Below are 12,402 nucleotides of genomic sequence, written 5' to 3'. Positions count from 1 at the left end.
GTTAAGGTTATGATATTTGAAACTATGGTGGCATTTGGTCGGGTTTTGTGGCACCAGTTTGACTTTGAAGGTGTTTTGTGGCAACAGTTTGATTTTGAAGGTGTTTTGTGGCAACAGTTTGACTTTGAAGGTGTTTTATGGCAACAGTTTGAAGGCATCTTTCAATACGGGTCCTGACGCGTGGGCACCCTATACAGGCCTACCCAACTACCAGACGCGGCACCTACGGATCCTGAATAAACCGGTATATCAGACCACACTACCCGTTTTCAAGGTGCGCGTCTGGTAGTTGGGTAGGCCTGCTATGTATGTTTATGCACAATCCTATTGTCGTATTGTCTCTTCCCAAAGTCAAATTGAGCATGGGCTAGGCGTGCTGTTGTTTCTTTTATGAATTTGATGAGCAAACAAAATGCACTGTTATCCTACCCTAGGTAGAGGCAATTGTAACACCTGTAACCTTATTCTCTGATGAAGGTGTTTTGTGAGACAAGGAAATAATGGAGTGGAAATAATTGTTATATCAGCTGCCGTGTATAAGGAGAGGTAGATAACCTTTAAAAGAACAAGCATTCGTCCCTTACAAATCAGGGATGATAAAGTGCAATTACCCAAAGAACATATAGGGACGTCATGCTGAAACGTTTTTTCTCTCCGAAGTGAATCGAGGTTTCATTTGACACCCACACCCACCACCAGTTTATGGATAATAAGCTATAAATAAAAGGTGAGGAGCTATCAGAAAAACATAATGACTGAAAGTCAGTAAGGGGGGAGGGGGGCTCAGCATTTGGCCCATAGACTATAGACAATAAATTCGAGTGCACAGCAGTTGAGGACATGTTTTGCTGGATTCCATATACCTGGACACCGGTATCAGGCCTTCCCAACTACCAGACTCGGCACCTACGGGTCCAGTATAAACCGGTTTATCAGACCACACTACCCGTTTTCAAGGTGTGTGTCAGATCGCATTACAGAGTATCAGCCACCACACCGATTTTGCCTGGTGCGCGATGTGATAGCAATGATCCTAAGCGGGGTTGGAAAGTAGTGCATCTCATCTAGATTCATGCGCTGCTGCAATTTTCTCTGTTTATGCTAAAATCTGACAGTACCGCAATTTTTAACATAAAATTTAGGTTCGGACATAGCCATTGATGTTTTGTAAATAAGAACTTGCAAACTTATATATTAATTTAGAAAAGTAGACCTAATTTTGATAGCAGAAGCATATTCTGTCGGGGGTTAAATATTTTCGTGACTACCGGGATGGACGAGATTGAGGGCAGGGGTAGGGCCTAATCCTAGAGAGGGGTGAGAAACGTCCATTGTTCTCGTCAGCGAGGCTGTCCTTTTTCAGGGTTTGTACGCACGGACAGAAAACTTAAGTATTGTGGGAACGTTACTAATGAAGCCACTGGTAGTACTAGTAGATATCAGCCTGTAGTCTTGAACAAGCGCCTCGATGACGAGTGAACAGCTGTCAAAAACAAAAGACCGAGGTGTGGTAGTTCAACTACTGTTGATGCGTGCCGCAACGACCAAACCTAATTGCTCCTCAAGGTCACGAAACAATAACCGGTACTGACGGCTAGGCTCGTCTTAATCATATAAGTAGCGCGTTTTCACCCCCTGATTGAGGGAGTCGTCTGTTGTATTCATGCGACTCCTACTTGACGAAAACGAGGCGCGATACCCGGATGACAGGTAGGCTTACAGAATTTGTGATAGGGTATGATACTCTTTTATGCGATCTGACACACACCTTGAAAACGGGTAGTGTGGTCAGATATACCGGTTTATTCTGGACCCGTAGGTGCCGAGTCTGGTAGTTGGGAAGGCCTGGGTATGTACACAAGTTACCATTACACCAATGATGTCAAAGCTGGCAGCATACTTTCTTCACTTTTCCTGTCAGTCAGCTGGAGCCACTCCTGAGAGACCAATTAGCCGTCGATGACGTGGGTTTTAACAAGCTGACTCCCTGTTGACAGGTGAATAGTTCAGTTAGGATTATTTTTACCGTGACATCTTGTCATTGGTACATTATAACAGTACAAACATACAGCAGTAAGGATAGACTTTCATAATATTGATAATTATTTTTATTCTAAAAATAAAGATGATGATGATAATTATTATGAAAGTAAGAAAATAATAATATGAGTTTTTTACAAAATTGATTTCATCAGCTGGATAACAATCTCTTGGATCAGCTTCATTGTTGGACATGCCTCACCTCAAAATAATTATCTATCTGTTCAGGTGAGCTTAATGCTTACCAGGTAAACAAGGTAATTAAGCTCTGGTCATTACACAATGAGAACTGTGTAGCACGTGTCGTCTTAACATTATCACTTTTCAGTTCATTTGAGTTTAAGGGTACTGTCAGGTTAGTTAAACAAAAACTCTTGGATGATTCACTGACTTAAATGGATTGCATGTACACAAATATCATTTTACCAATGACGTCACAATTGCGCTTTTGGGTTTCTCAGATTTCTCCTTTACCTGAGCACCCACAACACCGCCAATTTAATAACACCGTTGATTTCTCTAAAACGATAAAAAAACATTAAAAAAACCCAAATGACGGCACGACAATGAAGCCTATACACTTGTGGTCAACTATGCCAATTTTCGTGATAAAATCTTGTTCGAGGAAGAAGTGAAGCCCCAGACCGATTGCTTACTCACCTCACAAAATAGAAAGCTGTAAAATTACCGATAATCGCTCCGAGATGCTTGCGCTTGTGCTTAGCATCGAGAAATGTGAACGCCGACATTTTACATTTATGAGGGTTTTTTATTGTTTTAATCAGCAAATGGTAGATGAATTGTTGAATAATAAGACACAAACAAAAAAAAACATTTTTGGTAGTTTGATGACAAACAAAATCCTGAGAGTAACCTTAAAATCAAACGCCTGCCTTAAAATTAATTTCTCCAAATATCATCTCACGGTGTAGATAAACTTACTTATTTGTTAAATATTACCATATATGTTGGTAGCCCGATGGCGCTTCTCAATCCAAAGTATTAAATTGTACCAATTTATCAATCGACTGGCACGTGCCTACCGGTATGTGTGCCTATCTGGGTTACTCTCTTCTCTTATGGCATAAGGTGTTTTTAAAACATGACATGTTTATTACACCAATTTTGTATCATCGTGTCACCTGCCAAGGGAACGGTATAAATCGAGAGTCACTATTTTATAAAACCATCACTATTCCAAGATGCCTCTTTAGCGATCATATCCGTTTGCGTATATTTTGTCTATGAGAAGAAGGACTACGAATGAAAGACACCACCGCATAAATGTAAAATGAAGGTTATAAAGTTTTTCGCCAGGCAATTTGCCATGTTTTAAAACATACAACGAATAACTTGGCATTAGCGATTGAGGAAAACTAGCATGAGGCAATAAAGAAAGAGTAATGTGTGTTCGCTGAGCAGACTAATTTGGGTTTTCAATAAGGATGACCTAACGATGCTCCTACCCTACAATTATTATGCGGGCTCTATTGTCCGATCCTGCGGTGCAGGGCAGACAGAACCTGCGGCCTTTTGGTAAGGTAAGATACCGGTGGCACTGTATCAGGTTTTACATTTGTGTCTGTCCATTTGACGGCTTTGCTGCCTTGTTTTCAATAGTAGATGGCATGCACAAATATAAATACTAGTTGTTGGCAATGACAGAGTCAACTGGCAAATATGAAGGATGAAGTTGGCAACCTTGAACCAACTGTTTTTTTTAATGAAAATGTTGATCCGATATCGGCTAGCTACTTCAGTAGCCTCATAGCTATTGGTGCCCAATTATTGCGTTGACGTCGTGAGTCTCCGATGAAACACCTATGAAAAACTGTATGCACTTGGTATGAAAATGTGTTCATCCAATCAGCAGCGTTGAATGGTAACTTGGGTATTCAAGGAATCGAAACAGTCGCACCTCCACAAGTCGTGCTGAGATATTTCAATTTAGACGGCGGAAAAAAAGGTGCAGTTGGGTTTTGGTGTGTATCTTCAACCTGATTATGGACCAGAAAGAAGTGAATATGTCACTTTTCATTGACAACCAGACGGGACTTTCAGATGGACTCGGAATGTATGACGACACACAATGGGCCAGAATCACCGTGACTGTGTTAGCAATTTTGGCATTCGTATTCGGAACACCTGGAAACATCAGCGTGGTAATCATCGTTCTAACCACGCCCATTCTGAAAACTTGGGACAATTCCTTCCACGTTAATCTGGCAGTGATCGATCTGATCATATGCGTCTTTACAGCACCGTTTTCCATATTACTGGTATGGTGGTGGGGTGGCTCGTTCTTCTCAAAATGTGATATAGTCCGAAGCATCATATTCGGTCCTGCGGTCAACATGGTCATTCTTGCCAACATAAGCGTGCTCCGGTCGTATAAAATCTGTCACCCACACCGAAAGATAAGTAAAGCCACAATGAAAGCCGGGATTGTTTTTCCGTGGGTGGTAGGGTTTGGAGTTTCGGCGCTGGATGTCTTGAGAGAGAAGGAGTACCCGTTCGTTATTGAGTGTCACCACGAAGGACAAGGCGAAGTTACCGTGTCAGCTTTGGTACCGCTGGCTCTGATTTGCGGCATAGTTATGTTAGTCAGTTATATCACCGTGTTTAGAAAGCTTATGCGACAACGGCTGGCAATAAAACCCTACGTTACTGGCTACAGTGTCAGTACAATAACCGATTCAAAAACCGTGGAAACAAGTTTTACAACAAGTGATCAGCCCGGGTCCGTGCAAGAAAATCCACTAAAAAGGCAATTTGAAGAATCACTGGCAGCCGAGTTTACAGATGTGATGACTATAAAGAAAGGGGCAGATGAGCATTATGTGAAACTTGTCCAAAAAGACGAGCATGTCATTTGTTCAAGCCTAATTCTTCTGGGCGTGTATATTCTTAGCGTTTTGCCGGCAATTATATCAAATAGATTGTTTTCGCAGCTGGGAATATCTGGTCAGACGTATGGGGCTGCGCAGGTCACCACGGCGTTAAGCCTCATAAACAGTTTTCTAAACCCCTTCATCTATAGTTTACGAACAAGAGTGGTTCGAAAGCGTCTCACTGACTTCACTGACAGAATAAGAAGAAGTTTTAGACAAAACTCAGTTACCGTTGAGGAAAATTTCATTTAAATTAAGGTTATTAGACTGAACTTATTGTTGAAAGTGTTTGTAAAAAAACTTTTACTGAAAATGCATTTACTTTTACTGAAAACGGTGCGTCATTTGACATACAGGATCTTTCATAAAAAGGCCCCTTGTCTGTGAAGGTGGGATTAGGAACTTTTTCAAACGTAAGACAGTAATAAAAACGATCAAACAATCGTGTCCAAATGTAAATTTTAAAATGTTTAACTGAGATAGCGATTTTTTTTACAGATTTTGCACATGCTCGTATAGTAACGCACACCATATTTTCAGTACATTTATTTTCATTATACAGTCAAGGTTTCATTCGTGATATCATCACCAGTATGTACATATATTTGATAACTGTACTTTAGACAGCTGGTGCAATGTTGCAATTTACCATACTATATTACTTCTTCAGGATTAATATTTTTAACCACAGCGTAACCAAGTAGGTCTATAAGTTGTAGATTTCGTATTTTTTGAACATTTAGTCAACCGATGTCATATCTGCAGCATATTCTATTAAGTCCGGAGCAAACCGATGTAGAAGGAATATTGATGCCCCTATTGGGAAATATCATCAGGTATTGTGTTTCTATTTTTCATTTTCCAAATTGTTATAGTCAGGGAACAGAGTCTATTTGATGTAGGGCTAAGAAATATATATTTGTATATCAATATTTATAGGAAATGCAACTCTTCTTAGACTTGCTGATGTTGTTTTTCTGTTATTCTAAAAAAAAAATACAACAAAGACTATAAATTATGTTTTTCCTCGTGTGTAGATTTCTATTTGTTTTGCATGTTGTTGTCATGTCACATTTATTTAGCGTGCAGTAAAGAAATCGGGGTCACATAATTGCTTTGTTCGTGGCTGTTCATAATTAGAGAAAAACCTCTTGGAATCATTATTGTTCAGCTGTAAGCCTATTAGCAAATGTGTCTGAAAAGTAACACGACTTTTGCGGACACGGCATCATGGCAGGTAGCATGCCTGCTTCTGCAAATCGATTGCAGTTCACACTTCCCACTAACGTTGGCGATGGGCCCACATACATGTATCTACAAGAAAACAAAAAGCGTGTTATCCGTTGATTTTTTCACAAAAAAAGAAAATAGCCAGATAACGATGGTGGGACCCTATTTCCCTTAGTTTCCCAATTAATTTTAGAGCAAAAAGAGGAGGTGGGGTGGGGGAGTTGACGTACTCGACGCATATTCTTGTGTAACAACTTATTATTACCACTGATATTACCAAATGATTCTCAGACATTAATTGCATATAGGTGTCCATAGCTGTTTCCTAATAATAACAAGAGCAGAAAGGAGGGGGGGGGGGGGGGTTCGACGTACATGACGCATATCCTCTCTAGAGCCTTGTGTAATTACGGTAAAGTCTTGAAAATTTCGTCGTTCTTGAAAATTTCGCCGGCAGACGATTTTCCGCCGACGTAATTTTTTTCCCTTTGAAAACTTCGTCGACCTTGAAAATGAGCTACTCGATAATTTTTGAAAAGTTCGTCACCAAATATGGCCGCGTTGTCCAGCTCCAACATGAAGGTAATGCGTCAGTTGATTCAAGACAATGATACGATCAGGATATCATTGCCGATAACACTCTCAATGTGAGATAGGAACAATAGTGCGCCCCTGCGAGCGGTTACTCATAGATGGTTAAGATGTGAATTCCCGTTCTCAATTGCGGGAACGTCGGCCTTTTGTCTTTAGTTGCATTACTATTACCTGGCTTAAGGTGCGTTATCAAGCCGCCAAATAGAAGTCACAGGCCGCGGCTTTGTCATTTGTAACGCCGTTATTGTTATCGGCGGCTGTCCTAAATGAGGAAGACACAATGAAAAAATCAAGTTATTATCTCGAAGTGAAATGTACCCGTCACTTCTATTTATGTCCATGTTCAATTTAGGACCATTTAACGATTACCTGGCTCGTACATGGAGATCGTTCGCAATGCGAATGGGACGAGATGGCAATTTTCATATCTTCAGCGGAGAATCGTTCGCGTAATATCGTCAACAGATCGTTCGCGATCCAAACGAGACGAGAAGATAATTTTCATATTTGTAGCGGACTCCGTTCGCATAAGATCATCAGCGGGAGATCGTTTGTGATTCGAGAGAGACGAAAAGGCAATCTTCATATCTTCAGCGGGAGATCGTTCGCGATGTAAGCAAGAATAAAATGCACTTTTCATATTTGTTCAAGGAAACTTCGTTCGTGGAAGATCGTCAGCAGGAGATCATTATTTTAACCCCCCCCCCCCCTCCCCCTTTGAATTTTATAAATAATATATATATTTTTCATTTTATCTTTAACCCCCCCCCCTTCCCCCGCTCACGGCATATCTTCAGCGGAGAATCGTTCGCGTAATATCGTCAAGACTTTGTTTCTAGTAAGATCGTCAGAGGGAGATCGTTCGCGATCCGAGCGAGACGAAAAGGCAATTTTTATATCATCATCAGGAGATCGTTCGCGATGTAAGCAAGAATGAAATGCAATTTTCATATTAGTTCAAGGGATTAAGGGAACTTTGTTCGCGGAAGATCGTCAGCGGGAGATTATTTAAACCCCCCCCCCCCCCCCACACACACACACACACACACACTTTGGATTTTTAAAAAATATTCATTTTCATTTGATCTTTAATCCGCCCCCCCTTCCCCCGCTCACGGTATATCTTCGGCGGAGAATCGTTCGCGTAATATCCTCAGGACTTTGTTCGCGTAGGATCATATAAGAGGGAGATCGTTCGCGATCCTAGCTTGACGTAAAGGCAATTTTCATATCTTCATCGGGAGATTGTTCGCGATGTAAGCAATAATAAAATGCAGTTTTCATATTAGTTCAAGGAACTTAGTTTGTCAGCGGGAGATCATTATTTTAACCCCGCCTCCCCCTTTGAATATTATAAATTATATATATATATATATATATATATATATATATATATATATATATATATATATATATATATATATTTAGTTTTATCTTTAACCCCCTTTCCCCGCTCACGGCATATCTTCGGCGGAGAATCGTTTGCGTACTATCGTCAGGACTTTGTTGTCGTCAGGACTTTGTTGTCGTCAGAGGGAGATCGTTCGCGATTCGAGCGAGACGAAAAGGCAATTTTCATATCATCTTTGGGAGATCGCCAGCGATGTAAGCAAGAATGAAATGCAATTTTCATACCCAGCAAGCAAACGACATTGATTCTGTGTTGATTCAACGTTGATCCACCAAAATTAACGTTGAATCAACAGTGAATCAATGTCGTTTGTCTGCTGGGTATTAGTTTAAGGGATTTAGGGAACTTCGTTCGCGGAAGATCGTCAGCGGGAGATTCGCGGAAGATCGTCAGCGGGAGATTGTTCGCGATGTAAGCAATAATAAAATGCAGTTTTCATATCAGTTCAAGGAACTTAAATTGTGGAAGATCGTCAACGGGAGATCAATATTTTAACTCCCTGTAAATTTTTAGGAAGTTAATACAGATGGTATTTTTAGAAGGCCTGACACTCAATCCTGGGAAAAGTCCTGCATGCAACAAACGTTCCCATGTGCGTAATTTTTTTTTTAACATGTCGCGTCCAGGTTATAATGCAAGGTTGCAATTAGGCTTATCTTGATCCTTCTCCTCTATCAAGAGGTATGTTTCTTACCGAGAAAATAATTCTCAACATGTTTTCGGGTACAGTAAGTTAAATATAACTTAATCGAGATGCACTAATAAATAGATTATTATTTACCACCAGAAAATGACTTAGGAAGTAGTAATAACTATCCCACCATATAGAAGGGTCAAAGATAACAATCGCTAAGGATGAAAGCCCAAAGGCCGGATTTTTGAAAATTTCGTCATACCCAGGAGTCGGGGAGAGGTAATTTTTAAAAATTAGTCGGATTTACTCAATTAAAAATATTAATTAATTTTTAAGCGACGAAATTTTCAAGACTTTACCGTACTTGTTAGGCTTAGGTGACAATAGCTGTTCGCTTGCTTCTCGACACCTCTTGTGAAGCTGTAATTATATAGGCAATAATAACAGGAAATCTTAAAGATATATATATATATAATTTTTGTCTTACGTTTAGCTAATAATGGTGTTATCAATGACGCATTTATCTGTTATAACCTTACATGTTCCATTGAAGTCACACCTGGGGCTAGGTATACAATATATAACGTTTGCCCGAAAACTGGTCTCCTCTGTTCGAAATAATACCTACAGTTATTCACTTACGTAACAATATTGGCCTGAATAAAAACAGAAACATAAAGACTATCTGGCCTTTGTTGTGACTTTTCTAACGTGCACCGTTCATGGCAGAAAACAGAGTCAGTGTTTCCTTATCATGGATTTAACTATAGGCCTAAAGACGACTCAGTTGTTGATTTTAAAGTTTTGACCAGTTTATGCTTAAGATCCTTTGTGAAACAGACCCCTAGGTGCGTTAAATATCAGTATACAATAAATGGTCCATTTGACTGAGTTTTCCATACTCAATTTTTTTATTCTACACGCTTTTTTCAAAACGCTTTTCTTAAAACAAATTTCTAAATTTTGAACAGCCCGGCTGAAACCTAAATTTTTCTCGTGCTCCTAAAGATCACCCCGGCGTCCAGAGTTTACTGGTAACGACAAGGGCTGCCGATTATCCAACTTTGTTGTAAGTAATCTCCTCATTCCAGGGTATGTTTGGCCTGTGTAACAAAAATCAAACAGTAGATGCACTGGCAAGGGTGCCGTAAAACGAATTCATTGGGTGTGATCCCTCCCACATCCCGGTCTGGAAAAGAGGGTTACGATCCTGGAAATTTCAAAATGCAAAGTGCGACTCGGGATATTTCAAAATATTTATAACGTGATTCTTGGGTATCAAAGCGTGTCTTTACTTTTTTAGGCGTGACAGAGAAGGGGCTGAATCCACCATGTTGTATTTTAAAAAGGGCCGGGGTGAATCCATGTGTTTCTTGGTGTGACAACACAATGATTTGCTGTTATTTTTTTCCTGACATTGTCAATCGTCTCGCAGATGGCAAAAATGCAATTCAGCTGAAACTAAGGCAAGCAACAAAATAAAGGCTTCAGCTATACAATAGCATAACAAGAAAGAAATATTGCAGAAAAACTTTAGATACATGCTTTGAATGACACCTATCAAGCGAGCACGTGGATTTTTAAAATATACCGCCATTTAATGAATAATGATCCCTATTTTTATCAGTTGCTCACAATTTCATAAAAACTACTGCTAAACTGCTATACAAGACCATCGTTCATTAACTTAGTCCAACATTTTTCAAACGAGAATCTTATAAGCTGTGAGACACCCAGAGGACTATGTAATATCTGTTTGCTGTCCATTTGTCTGAATTCTGGAGCATAAAGAGCATTATTCAGAATGAGGAAATCCGTATCTTGTAAGTCACGTGCTAAATCACGTGGGGACATAACGTCATTATGATCAAATTGACCCCATGTCCGAGAGGCATCCATTTTGTAAACTTTCAGTTTTTGTGCTGTGGTCAAGTTTTTGAACAGTGGAATAAATATATCGTATGCCAATGCTGGCCAGGAAAACGGATCTTTTCCCGCCTTCAGTGATTCCTGGGAATTTTTTAGATTAAATAATCTGTTCATTTCTTTAACCCACCCCATGGTTAAAGAAGTATGGGCGCGGATGGGCCCGAGGTTAGAAGTATACACACCATTTTTATCGTCTTCATAAGCGATAAAATCGTACTTAGATAACAATTCATGATTGTTCTTCGCACTTTTGAAACTGAGGGTGTCAACGTCGAGATATATGCCGCCATATCTGTCTAACATGGTGGCACGAAAGTAATCCGCCTTGTGATTGGCTGTTAGTGAATCGAATGCAACATTCACGTGTTGGAAACTTCTTTTAAACTCCGTGTTGTTCAAGAGATAAATATTGAAATCTCGGTAATTGTGGCAGATTACAGACAAGATGCACAGCTCTATGTATGCAGTATACTTTGGGCCATCCCAGTACATAAATATTAAGGGCTTCCCGTCCACCTGGTAATCACCTGTATTATTACTCAGATGAGCGAAATTATCATCATACCATTTGACACCTGTGGTATTTAAGCGCTTCCTTAACACTGTCCGAACGCGAAGAAATTTCTCGTATATGCTTACGTCATTTATGTTGGCAACATTTCCGTCGTTATCGGGCCTTGTGCTAATACGAAGATCTTCTGTTTGTGATGACGCACCTTGGGAATTCGTTTGCGGGGTGGCGTTTCCATCGTAACACGCACGTGACGTACTGGGGATCGTCTGCACTGAATGAAGACGCAGGCAATACTGAAGAAGATTATGGAGCTCTATTTGACTCCTGTAGGCTCTGTACAATGTGGCCAAAAATATACACACCATAAAGAGTACCACCCAAAGTAGCTCTCTTCTCACTACAAAAATTTTCATCGTCTTGCCGCGGTCGACACTCAATTTTAACTTACTGCATGGTCCTTAAAATGTAGGTACCATCTTCACGTTATTTCACCACTCAGGGCGACACACTGTGCTTACAAAATGAAAAAGTCTCCGCATCCAAATGTCTTTGCCACGGTAGGATATTCATATATGAGACATGTTTCCATCAGGCCCAGTTTAATTTGAACCTAGTTATATATATAGTTTAAATTCCGATGGCTCGAGCTAAAATGAAACATCCTCAATGCAATTTCACATTCCATCTATTGCCCATTCAACTCATGGTAGGGGTAGGATATTGCAATCACGAGTTCGGCTTACCAAGCTTAAGTTAAACCTGATAACAACTGGGCGTGACTGTAAATAATGTGCATTTAAGTTTGTTAAAATTGCAAATTGGGTGAAAAGTAATGTGTCTGAAGTACCATTAAGGGGTGCAATAAAATTGAGAAGGCCTCTCTCATTCTACCATGGCCTAGCAGCATGTAGGAAAAAGGCGCACTGTGAGAGGAGACTCCTGCTAAGTTTAAGTACTTGAAAATACAGGTTATTGTAAAGAAGTATGCCCTGGATTTAAGTGCAAAACTTCCGGCTTAATCTAGCCAAACTCAGATCAAGGTGGGGGGGGGGGGGGGGTACGCAAAGCCCCCCCCCCCCCCCTTAAGCTTTAGAAGTACCCCTTTCCCTCCCCATACCCTTCTAGAGCGAAACTAAATCAAACAAATATTGTGTGCATA

Source organism: Lingula anatina, chromosome 6 (assembly GCF_051362555.1).
Source record: "Lingula anatina isolate TDL-2025a chromosome 6, LinAna3.0, whole genome shotgun sequence".
NCBI classification, from domain to species: Eukaryota; Metazoa; Brachiopoda; class Lingulata; order Lingulida; family Lingulidae; genus Lingula; species Lingula anatina.
This window is presented reverse-complemented; position numbering follows the sequence as displayed.